This window comes from Lygodium microphyllum, chromosome 6 (genome assembly GCF_053477565.2).
Source record: "Lygodium microphyllum isolate KBCC chromosome 6, Lygodium_microphyllum_v1.1.10, whole genome shotgun sequence".
Classification (NCBI taxonomy): domain Eukaryota; kingdom Viridiplantae; phylum Streptophyta; class Polypodiopsida; order Schizaeales; family Lygodiaceae; genus Lygodium; species Lygodium microphyllum.
In genome coordinates, this window is record NC_141140.1 from 26100786 (window position 1) to 26114434 (window position 13649).

Below are 13649 nucleotides of genomic sequence, written 5' to 3' on the forward strand. Positions count from 1 at the left end.
AAGTCCCTCTACATAGTATCTTACTTCCTCTTCATTCAAGGGAGGTTTCAAAGAAGTCTTTTGGTGATTTCTTGCCATGCTTTGGAATTAATCTTGGTTTTCCATAATAGTCAATCCATAAGCTAAAGCTTTTATGCAGCTGCTTTATTCATGTTACATTGATCTAAGTCATGAATCTCATGATCTTTTTATGAAAAACAAGCAACAATGATGCTAGTTCCATAACCTTCAATCATTCAAAGGCTGATATAGGCACTCTTTATCTTGAACCTCTATCATCATTGTACTAATCAGTTGATATGAGAAAGTGTCTTGAAGATCTTCTTCATGCCTAGGCTGAAATAGGCAGCTATATTCATAGGCAAGCAAGGGAAAGACTCTTCTTGTATCAATTGAAGTTGTACTCCTGTTTGCAAATCATCCATCCTTGTGACCATAAGTTTCAAGCTCTTAACACATTTATTCAACCATCTTATGTAAAAATCTATCTTTCTAAGATAAGCCAAAGTATATAGTGAACTAAAGGTTGTGAAGTTCCTCTTGAACCTATAAACATTCACTTGAATCTACTTATCCCTTGAAGACACATCTCCATCTATCTTGTCCAATTTTCTTGCCAAACCCTATGGTGACCTTCAACCCTATGCACTGCGACAGCTAAGTCATATCCATTAGACTGGACAGGAGGATGTAGGATCAGTCTCTCCATTTGAGAGACCTAGGTTCTCATTCACAAGCCCATGGTAGAAGCTGTGAAAGGGGATCGCCAAGATTTGAGAAATACTTCATCAATCGGGCCAAGAGACAGCAAGTGGCTTGGAGAAAGGCCAATGAAGAAAGGGAGACAAAAGGCTTATTGATGCTTGCTTAAAGCTTCCTATGTGTTTCAAAGAAGATGGGAGGGGAGCTGGAGGAACATTGAGCTGGAGGAACAGTGAGCTGAGTTGAACCGTGCTCACCATGGCTCTGATACCATGTTGAAATGCGTGGATCTACAGCATGGCTATGACAGATGGAACACAAAGACAATGTTCATGATGACATAGATTAGAGAGACCAATTGTTACTCAAGTGAATTAGGTTCCAAGATGGAAGCTTGGACTCATAAACACAATCTTGAGTATGACATTAACTATGACTAAAAAGACAAAGTACGATAGTATTCCATCATTGAATGATAAGAAGGTACATCACTTTATAGGCTCATGATGGTTGCATTTTTCTCCACTGTGCTTATGGGATTCAAGCATCTTGTATTTCAAGCATCGTCTCTGGTAAAGTGTTTGAGTCTTGCCCTATTGCTCCATACAAAGAGGTTGTCACATGGGTGCAATTGCATAATTCTCAACACCCCTCCTCAATCACAACCATCAAAAAGCACTAATTGTAGAGAGGCTATCATTGTGGGAGCTTTCGCTCAACCGCCAAGACCCACGGACCGCTTATTGCTTCAAGCATTCCAAGTCAAGCTCTAATGGCTACCTCTCACATAGCCGATGCGCCATCCATATCTACGGATGTAGTGAGCTTACCTCCATGCGGATCAAGTTACCTCCTCTCTCGCGCACTCCGGTAACTCCACAATCCAAGTGCAAGCTCCATCCTCAAGCTCCATGCTCCAAGCTCCATCACCGTGAGCAAGACAAGAGAAGAGAAGAGAAGAGAGGAAGAGAGGAGAAGTTGGAGAGCTTCTCCTCCCCGGTCCCTCACCCTCACACACTCACTCCCTCTCTCAAGCACAAGCTCAAGCAAGCAAGAAAAAGAAGAAGAAGAAGAGGAGGAGACCCACTTTTGGCCACACACAAGAATGAGCTTCTCATTCACTTTTCAACTTTATATACAAAACTCTAAATCCCTTTTGGGCGGTCATCCCCTTATCCCCCTTTTTTACATGGCCGGCCGTGGCCTAGGCCCTTTTTCCCATTGTTCTCCTATCTTCCTAGCTTCCTTCCTACCGCCCGTCTACATTTACAAATTGCACGGTTGAGAGCCCGATGCTCCTTAAATTAGATCATGATTCTCTTGTGCTCTTTTACAAAAGTATTGACTTGCGCTTTTCCTTGTGCGGCTTTTTCCCTTATTTAGGACTTTTCTGCACTTCTTGTGTTTCTAGATTTTTCTTAGCATGCCTTCGTCTTCCGTTCCACTTTGCCTTGGCCTTTGTCTTTTGCTTTAGCTTTTCCAAATTTTCCACCTTGTTTATCCGTCGTAGGTAGCAGGATTTGGCATGACTGAAGACATGGGGGGAAGGGGCATCGATGGTTGCTGTGGAGGACTGCTGGTGGTGGTGTGAAGGAAGGTCATTGGCGACACATTGGTGGCCTAGGTGGTTGGTGGTAGGGTTTTTGGAGTTGGTGGTAGGGCTGTTCTTTGTTGGGGATTGTACTGATGGCCAGCACAAGTATTGGTTTGTTGGGGATTCTTCACATGACGATTCTTGGCGGGCTTGCAGGATGATAAAGGATAAGAATTCAGAGTTGGGTGTCGATAAAGAGCAAACGACACTTTCATTGGAGTCTTCAATACCTGCAATTAAAAACCTCTCATAGGTGGTCTCTCCCTAGGGGTAGTGCTAGTCTTCTCTATCATCCACAATACATAGTTCAATTAGTTTGGGAGACAGGTTGAACTCTAAGCAAGCTAAGAGTATTGTCCAACACTTGAGGACCCAAACTGTGTATATATTTCAGTGCAGATATTATGTGAGTGCTCGTGCATACTTAGATATTACGTAGTTAGAAGACCGCATGCTGGTTTCTCGTAACAATGTGTGGATGAAGCAAAGTTGTCCATGTTAAGAAGAAGTACACGTGAAGGTGTATGAGACATCCTTTGCATTGTGACTGCACGACATAGCATAATTGAACATAGGGACACCGCACTTTTGGTAGCTGGGAGCTATGGAACTTGCTTGATGAGGACGGTTTACTTTTCATGGCCATTCGTGTGGTGCTTACCACAATTGATTGCAATGGTATTAAGGCATAGTGCAAGAGGGAATCGTGCGAATAGGTCAAGGTAATAGGTCTAACCAGAGGTGAGACAAGCTCCCTAGGTATGTCCTGCCCTTCATGTGCCCTGAGCAATTGTGGGTGATGCTAAAGCCCTAGGGGACTAGGGACAAAACCAACCGACCAAAGGTCACTGGGCGTACCTAATTTGAGGACCCTAGGTGCTGTGTTGTGATCGTAGGTGCTTCGTATCTTTTCATTTTTTTTCTTTTCTTTTCTTTTCTTTTCTTTTCCTTTCTTTTCTTTTTTTCTTTTTCGTTTTCTTTTTCGTTTCCTTTTCTTGTTCTTTTTTCTTTCTTTCTTTCTCTTTTTTTTTTGGCTTGCCTGCGTACAACCATTGCAATATGTTGAGGCTATTAGCCTTTCAATGGGTTGGGAAATGTCAAGCTTCGAAGGCTCAGAAAATGGATATTACAATGATGATTGTGCCCTAGCCTCATTGTTAGAGAAGCAGTCGTTGAGATGGAGAGATACACTTGAGATATTGCAACCCTCTTTGGAATGTGCGGTGTTGGTATAATTGGGGTAACAATTACCGTGAGTGCTCGGTGCAGAGTGTAATCCAGAAAGAGGAAGTGGTTAAGATCATGCTTTGGGCCATGCGACATGGGCACTCACACATGTGATTTTTGCTTTCGGCAGCGTGACTTTGTCCCTACTTTTTGTGGGGCCAGTGGTCTTGCGGTGACTTGGGCATTGAACACTTTCGCACAAAGACATGTGTCATCATGCATCCACTTGTCACTTCATGAGAGTACATGCACGGCATATGCCGCAACTATAATAAACTAGTGCAATGCAAGGAGACATCACTTATCTGAATTCCATGGTATTGGCTTAGATACTTATCACCTGTGCTTGATTAGCTTTTTCTTTTGCTAAAGACGTGAAATATATTAAACACAAATATGAAAAGTTTGTATAATTGGGGAATGTGTCAGCACTTAATCATTTAAAGACAAAAAGTCATGGCCACGTAGCATTTGATAAGCCTTTTATACAACATGGGGCTACTCTATTTGTACGAGGCGGGCGAGTCTGGGTGGTCGGGTGACTGAGGTTGTGCTGGTGAGGGGCTCCTGTGAGGCTAGGCGAGGAAAATGTCGGCCGAGACCTGAATGGTGTAGTCCCTGGCAGCCAACTATTTCCAGAATGCTTTTAAACAATGCGTCAAATTCCTGCTTGTCTCGAGCTGCCCTCTCCTCTTTTGAGCACCAGGTGCCCAACATCTGGTGGGAGCCTGCACGACCGATGTTGCCATGCCCCATGTGCTCCCTTGAGCTTCTATTCCCCTGGCCTGGGGATTTTTTGGCCTACGTTCGGGGGCGGTGTTCCCTGGGGCCTCGTTTCTTTGCATACCTTTTAAGGGTGGTACGTAGCATTCCGGTAGAGGAGCTTGTGCTACATGCTCCCTTCAACGGCGAATAGAATCCTTGCAAGCCACCTACACTGGGTGCTCCATGTTGGTTACCATAGGGAGACCTGCAAAATGCGAACCAAGGATTAGGCCTTGAGGCAGGATAAAACTATTCGCATGGAAGGGATTATACAGTGGGCTATCAAGCGTATATGATGAGAAGGAGAGAGGTGAGGCATACAGTGTTTGTTGTAGAGAGATGGCCCCTATGATGATGTTTGTTTTGCCTCCATCCATTAGCAGATCTTGGCTTATGCTAATTTACATGCACTGGTTGTCATGGAGTGGAGCAGGGCTCATCCCTGGAAGGATAGACTGAAAAAGAGGAAAGGTATATAGAAAGGGACGGTGCCCCATCTACACCATCAAAGATGTTGGTCAAGGCTTCCTATGTCAATAATGAGGGTTGCATGCTCTCCTCTTGGAGGGAAGAATGGTCACATGACTTCTAAATGCGTGGCGAGAGGAGGACCTGAGGAGCTCAGCTTGTCAAACCCAACTCTTCTCCCTGTGCTTGACTATCATTGCTTGTGTGTGTTGATCTTATCTATACTTGGTCACAAAAGTCATTGTTCATTTATATACATATTTACGAATCCATGTCACTTCACAAGGATAAAAACTAATTGAAGAACTTGGGATTGTACTGCAGTGTGGCACATGCATCTAGTACTCATGGTAGCCTTCTTAATAACATCAAGTATTTTGCAATGTCAAGTATCATGGTACCTTGTCCGAGTCTACTTACAACATGTAGCTCCTCCTCAGTGAGAACCTTATCAGCCAAAGAGTTCTCTTGGCTAGTTCCAGCTACGTTCGTACCCCGAATGGCAGTCAACACACGAAAGGAAGTTGGTGCCACATAGGTTGGGTCTCTTTGAGACCGACATTTGGCTAATCGCTCCTCTGAGACTGTCATGATCTGGGCTCCTAGTTCGGCTATTGCAACGCAGTTTTCAAACCAACATTGTTCAAATTGACTTCGACCCTCTGATTGTCGCTTTAGTTGCTCTGTCTCTAAGAGATTTGGTTGGTAGAGCACATCATTGAATGTTACAGTTAAGCGTAGTTCGTCGGCTTCCTCATCAGAGGTGAGTCGCATGCATTCATGCAGGAGCCTGTCATAGTGCTCGTCAAGATGTTCTTGCTCTTCCTAGGATAAGGGAAATGGCAAGTACTATTCAAGCTACTCTTTAGAGGATGCACCCATGTCTGCCAAGACATAGACACATTCGAACACTTTGAGCTTACCATCCAACTCGGTTAAGCATTCTGCGACACTTCTATGTTCAACGAGGGCTTGTTCGGTTACTATCTCATGCAAGGTTCTAGGAGTTTGCCTAGGGTTTAGCATAGCTAGGGGCTCAGGCCTAGACGAGCAAGATTGGTCAACACTAGGATTTCTTATGCTCTTGGGGTTTCCACGTTTCTCCTGAGGCTTTGTTATTGCATCATGGTTCTCCTTGGATGTGACTGGTATAAATTTGTCACCTTGTTGTGACAGCGTTGTATCCACTCTTGATTGGTCAATGCGAGTTCTGTTGTCGGTGGATTGAGTGTTGCAAGCAACCGTTGATGGTAATGACTACTTTGATTTTTCAGAGCACACGGATGTGTCTGAGGTTTCACCGCTATTAGGAGAGACATCAATGGGTTCATTGGTGGATGGACTCGATGCTTTATTCCTTAGCGCTCTTGGTCTCAATATTCTTGGGGTCCACAACCACCTATAACTGCTATTTTTTTCGATGTTTTCTCCTCTTTTTCTTGGTCAGTGAAGGTGCATCTCTCAACGACTCAGGACCCTAGACTAGGTCAACCATTGATGTGCTTGGTTGGGCCTCAGCATTCTCTTTCTCTAGTGTATCTTTATGGGACATAGCCATGGCCTGTTGAATAGCCTCGCTCTGTTGTGAGGGTACAACTGCCTCCCTTTTTGGAGAGTCTAGCTCTTACCTTCTATTTAACTCCTCCAGCCTAGGCTTTAGGCACTTTGGAAGTGCTGGAGTTGTCAATGAAGTTGGTTGCGATACCTCGTCCACAAGTAAACTACTAAGGACACGTTCTGCAAGGGGCATTATCATGGCCAAGGGGCTGTGACTGTTGTGATCCCTGATTGGAAGTAGTAGCAGCTAGTTCAGTGGACTTGCTACTATTGGTGGATTGCAGTGTCAAGTCCTTAGGTCGATTGGAAGTGATCATGTCTTTTGTTGCCCTTAGAGCATTCACTTGTGTAGATTGAGTATCAGTTGAGCTAGCCACGGTGGATTGCACAGGCATATCCTTAGGTTGAGATCTAAGGGTGGTGTCATGTCCTACCTCTTGGACATTTGGAAGCTTTGATGTAGCTAGAGATTGGGATTGAGTAGCCACACTTGACGACTATTGTGCTTCCTGTGTCCATTTAGGGGAAGAGGGTGTAGGAGACTTGGGACTCCTAAGTGGCTTTAACACTGGCTGGGAGATTTGCTCGTGGCTGCTAGATGATTTTGCTATTTGCTTTGTTGAGAATTTGACCTTGCCATGAGCAATTTTGTGCCTATGATACATGCTATCCTCTTGGGGAATCAAAGGCTCCTTGGGCACTAGTGGCTTTTGCATATCCTCAACGATTACATTTGGTATCTGCTTGTCAAGCACGCTAGGATGAGGATCTACCCTCCGATTGGTCCTGTTTGGTTTCTTGATTTCGCCGTGAGGGGCTTGGTCACTCCAATGCTTTTGACTCGAGACTTGGTTTTTCGTTTAGATCTCCTCCTACACTTCTTTGATCTTGATACGATCTAGCCTTCAATCGACAAAGGAGGTTTAGCAGGGGGTCTTGGCACCCAAATCCATCGGTTGCCTATGTAATACCCTTGAGCACGTAGCAACGCTTTGGATATCCATCACGGCGTTGTGCTGACCCTCAATCGATGCCTCTATCTATAAGGCTTGGCTTGGGCTTCTTTTGGGGTCTTCTACAGTATTTGTAAGTTCAAAGCCCGTCCTTGGCATTGTCTCCTAACCTTCTTGTTTCAGAAACGGCCTCACTCATTGGTTCTCGTTTTTCGACCTGTGCTTGTATCAACTCTTCAAACAAGTCCTTTCCCTCGTTAGTAGTCTTGACTGTTATGTCAGCACCTTCCTTGCCTTTCCCTCGAGGTTCGATGAGGTCACCCTTGCTAAAGGTTGTGACTATCCTCACACCCAGTAGTGTCAAGTGTATCCTCTACGCTACATAGTCGGCCTCACACTTGGTCTCCCTTTTGAAGGGTCTTCCTAGGAGGGTTTCCTTACCGTAATTAGCACTATTTGGAGGAACATGAAATAGGATAGGAAAGCTTTTAGTTTCAATTATCGCAAGGAATTTGCACTTCCCTATGAGTGCTTATGGGTGTCCCCCATAAGAGCTAAGAGTTGCATTAGTTGGTGTGAGCTCTGGTTGGCCTAGTAGGGTCCATGCTTCATATGTCAAGATATTAAAATATGCTCCTTTATCAATCAAAGCATCGATAGTGTACTCTCTTTTCGCGGTGAGTTTGACCCTAAGATAAGCCAGCGGTACTATGTCTTCGTCTTCCGGGTCTTGGCTTGTAAATTTAAGCCTTCTGACAAATGCCCTAGAGTCCCCAACTGCACGACCAGATGTGGATTCTCCACTAATGTCTTGGATCGTCAGTGTAGTGCTATTCAAGGAGCATCTATTGTCAGGACTGTCATATCTAGTCATTCTCGTTATTGTAGCTTGATGTTGTTGCTTTCCACTTTGACTAGATGCAGTCCGAATGCAATACGTATGTGTTTTTGTAGTGTGGCCTTTTTGCCCTTGTTGGCTAGATTGGCCCATTGAGGTTCTAAGGTCTCTGTTTGTCTCTGTTCGGGTATGGGCTTTTGGTTGCTCTTTTGCAAGTGAGAATCCATGCTCATGTAGAGCCATTACTATACTAGGGTCCAATTTGGAGAACCTGTCACGGCACTCGTTTTCTCTCCAACCTACTTGGGGGAGGTGCGAAGGGGGCAACTGCAGGGGTCCGGAAGGGCAGTGCCCCCCAACCTGTAGGGCCGTTACGGTAAACACCATGCGCAATTTGGAGGACCTTTTATAGCCAAATTTTGAACTACTTGCTCTAAGTTTCAGCCCAGTGATCGATCTATGATATGGTTTCGGCTCTATATGGTCTCTCGTTCAGTTTCAAGGTCTATAGGTTAAACTTTGAAAATATCTAACATCGGTCTGATAGGTCCGAATTGCAGGGGTCGAGTGTCCGATTTGAACCATTAGAGGGCCGAGTAGAAAGGGCCGAATGTAACTGGTCCGAATGTCAAATTCAGCCAGTCCGAGTCTGGTTGTCCGCGGGCCGAGTGGGCCAAGGGTCAAATCAGGTGGACCGAGTCCAGTGGGCCGAGGCCGAATTTCAAAGTTGGTCCGAATGATCAATTCGAACGGGCCGACCATCAGGTGTCCGAGTCGACCGAGTCAAGTGGTCCGAGTGGTAGTGGGCCGAGGGCCGAATGGCCGAGCGGTCCAAGGGCCGATTCTTAGACTCGGCCCAGAATCGCTGTCACTCGGACACGCTGAGTGCTGCGCATTTTTTGGTCGGACTTCACAAAATTCGTCGCGTCGAGCATTGGAGGCCTTCTCACTGGTGGTCGAGCAACTCTAAATCCAACCTTCTCATGTAGGGGAAGGTGTAGAATTACCTGGGCTGGGCAAATCACTCCCAAATGGCTAGGTTGAAGTGGATCTACATGACGAAGCTTTCTCCCTCTCTCCTGCTCTCCTAAAACCCTGCAATGCATAATGTGGCCTTTCTTGCCACTCTTGGCCCCTTATCACCCTACCCAAGCCTGTACTCACCTTAGTCTTGCCTCCCTTACTAACATTTACCCCAAATTTTCATTTTTAGCCCTTATTTTCCCTATTTCAGCTTTTTATACAGGAACAGAAAACCCTACTGTTTGCTCCAGTGTTTTGCTCCTATCCTTCCTAAATGCAAGAAAAAAAATCATAAGGAAAATACCTACACTACTCCATCATACTTTCCCAAGTCCAAAAAAACAAAAACCTACTTGCTAAGGAGATCGAATACCTCTTCAAACTCCCTCGCTTCCTACCTATCTACCTCAAGCACTAGGTTTGGGGAAAGCCCTACTTCAATGCTCGATTCAAAGTGCGTAAGCGCTCAAGGCTTGAATCCATTGGTCCTGGCAATGGAACCAAAATGTGGGAGCCTATGCTCAACCGCCAAGACCCACGGACCGCTTATTGCTTCAAGTGTTACAAGCCGAGCTCTAATGGCTACCTCTCACATAGTCGATGTGCCATCCATATCTACGGGTGTAGTGAGCTTACCTCCATGCCGATCAAGTTACCTCCTCTCTCGCACACTCTGATAGCTCCACGATCCAAGTGCAAGCTTCAAGCAAGCTCCATCCTCAAGCTCCACGCTCCAAGCTCCATCGCCGCGAGTAAGACAAGAGAAGAGACTAGAAGAGAGGAAGAGAGGAGAAGATGGAGAGCTTCTCCTCCCCGGTCTCTCACCCTCACACACTCACTCCCTCACACTCTCACACTCCCTCTCTCAAGCACAAGCTCAAGCAAGCAAGAACAAGAACAAGAAGAAGAAGAGGAGACCCACTTTTGGCCACACACAAGAATGAGCTTCTCATTCACTTTTCAACTTTATATACAAAACCCTAAATCCCTTTTGGGCGGTCATCCCCTTATCCCCCTTTTTTACATGGTCGGCCGTGGCCTAGGCCCTTTTTCCCATTGTCCTCCTATCTTCCTAGCTTCCTTCATACCGCCCGTCTACATTTACAAATAGCACGGTTGAGAGCCCGGCGCTCCTTAAATTAAATCATAATGTGCTTGCGCTCTTTTACAAAAGTATTGACTTGCGCTTTTCCTTGTGTGCCTTTTTCCCTTATTTAGGACTTTTCTGCGCTTCTTATGTTTCCAGATTTTTGTTAGCGCGCCTTCCTCTTCCGTTCCACTTTGCTTTGGCCTTTGTCTTTTGCTTTAGCTTTTCTAGATTTTCCACCTTGTTCATCTGACGGTTAACGGTTAACAGTCATGAGCAAAATCTTGATAAGTGTGGGTATGCCACAAACATGGTAATCATCCAGAGGCTGTTACAAGGCCTCGCTAAGTGTATAGAGGCTATTATGCATACGCTACATGAGGTGTTGTTCATGGCTTATGAAAGGAGCATTAATGGCAAGTACGTACAATAAAAAGTTCTAGTGAAAACTGGAGACAAGGGGACCAACATGCCCTTGTGGTTTTCTTCATCAAATATGTCATGGTAGGCATAACAGATCTTCTTTTCTTTGTCTTCATCTTTGATGTAGTCCATTTTGCTTTCTTTGTTGCTCTTTTTGTCTTCATGTTCTTGTTTTTCTTTGTTATGGTCTTTCTCATCTTCTTCTTCATTGACTCTTTTGAGTAAAAAGAGGATGATTACGCTTCTACTAATCTTTTGCTTCAATGTTTCTTGCAAAGAACTACTAATTTCTAACTTGGCAGTTGCTTCATGTTCTTATGGGATTGGCATCCCAATGAGTAGTCCACTCTCTAACTCCAAACTAGGATTCAGACATATGATATCTGCACATTTGTCTATGTAGAATCAGACAAGGTACCTTGTAGCCACTGGTGGTGAGTAAAAAAAGCAGGAAATTCATTGGTCTTGTATCCAATAATAGTAACACCCTCAGTCTCAAGGTACTCTAACCTTCTAGGAATTTCACCCCCTCGATGAACCCTTCGGATACCTCTTTTCATAAAAACACAAATCCCAATCTTTGCAGCAAAGAACATGGTTACAAAAATTGTAGTAGCACCATTTTGCTTCTTTGCAACCACTGAGAAATGTATCTACGTGCATTCTTTATGAAGCTCGATCCATTTTGAGCTAATGTTTCTAATTCCATGAAGGTTAAACCTAGCATTCCATGTGTTATGATTGTCGATTCAAGTGCAATTCTGTCTCCATACTTCTTAGCAACTATTCTCCAAATCTTTGGTAAGCACCTCCAAGTCACTAATTTAGGTGCACCATCACTTTGAATTGTTTCCCCCTCATGTCTTGTCAGTACAAATTTTTACACACTTTGTATATTCTCCAATGGCTAGATGCTACAACGGAGTCATATCCATTAGACTAGACGGGAGGATGTAGGAGCAGTCTCTTCATTTGCAGTTTGCTTGGGAGACCTAGGTTCTCATTCACAAGCCCATGGTAGAAGCTATGGAAGGGGACCGCCAGGGACATGTCAAGATTTGAGAAAGACTTCGTCAATCAAGCCAAGAGACAGTAAGTGGCTTGGAGAAAGGCCAACAAAGAAGGGAGACAAGAGGCCTTTTGATGCTTGCTTAAAGCTTCGTTCATGTTTCAAAGAAGATGGGAGGGGAGCTAGAGAAATAGTGAGCTAAGCTGAACCCTGCTCACCATGGCTCTGATACCATGTTGAAATGCATGGATCTAGAGCATGGCTATGGCAGATGGAACACAAAGACAATGTTCATGATGACATAGATTAGAGAGACCAACTATTACTCAAGAGAATTAGGTTCCAAGACAGAAGCTTGGACTCTTAAAGACATCTTGAGTATGACACTGACTATGACTAAAAGGACAAAGTACATTAGTATTCCATCATTGAATGATAAGAAGGTACATCACTTTATAGGCTCATGATGGTTCCCTTTTTCTCCCCTATGCTTATGGGATTCAGGCATCTTGCATTTCAAGCATTCAGGTCGCTGATTTAGGTGCACCATCACTTTGAATTGTTTCCCCATCAGGTGCCGTTAGTACAGATTTTTCCACACTTAGTATGTTCTCCAATGGCTCGATATGCTATAGTGGAGTATGCAACCATATCCATTAGATTGGATGGGAGGATGTAGGAGTAGTCTCTTCATTTGCAGTTTGTTTGCGAGACCTGGGTTCTCATTCACAAGCCAATGGTAGAAGCTATGGAAGGGGACCATCAAGGACATGTCAAGCTTTGAGAAAGAATTCGTCAATGGGGGCCAAGAGACAGTAAGTGGCTTGGAGAAATGCCAACAAAGAAAGGGAGACACGAGGCATGTTGATGCTTGCTTAAAGCTTAGTTTTTGTTTCAAAGAAGATGGGAGGGGAGTTGGAGGAACAATGATCTAATCTTTGGACCATGCTCACCATGGCTTTGATACCATGTTGAAATGCATGGATCTAGAGCATGGCTATGGCAGATGGAGCACAAAGACAATGTTCATGATGACATAGATTAGAGAGACCAACTATTACTCAAGTGAATTAGGTTCCAAGATGGAAGCTTGGACTCATATACACAATCTTGACTATGAAACTAACTATGACTGAAAGGGCAAAGTACAATAGTATTCCATCATTGAATGATAAGAAGGTACATCACTTTATAGGCTCATGATGGTTTCCTTTTTCTCCATTGTGCTTATGGGATTCAGGCATCTTGCATTTCATGCATCCTCTCTTGTAAACTATTTGAGTTTTCCCTATTTCTCCATACAAAGAGGCTATCACATGGGTGTGATTTCATAATTCTCAACAACGATGATGGTCATGGCATCTACGATCACAAGGTGTATCTTAATCCATGTGTCATGTGTCCTTATACTTATTGCAAGCTAGCAATTAGACAAAAGTGTCGCTTATCTATAGACTACCTGTCGTGATGCTTCTGTGAGTTTCAACCAGAGATAATTGACCAGGTAATCTTAGACTTCGAATGAATGGTAAGAAAAGTTTGTATCAATCATGCTTTACATTCGCAAAATAATTGAATATCACATATAATACTATTAGACATGCCCTGGAAATGTCTATAGAGAGGTGATGCTCCATCCCAAGGAATGCATTGATTGCAATGTGTTAGAAGAGTTCATGGTAGGTATGCGATGGATGGAGTGCTTAAGCTAATAAACCCATTGGAGGGCACCTCGCAGACACCTCAATATACCAAAGGAGATAGTGGACTTTTCAGACCTTTCTCCAATCTTGGAGCCTAAGATAGAGATAATGATCAATGTATTACTACCCATGGATGTCGATTCATCTGATCCACTAAGAGAGAAAGTGTCCATACCATTGTATGATGGGTGCCAAGTATCTCATTTAAAGACGTTTCTTGCACTCCTAAGTGTGCAATAAATGTATGAGTGGAGCAATGCGAGTGTGACCAAGTCATTCAGGTATATGCTATTCTTCTTT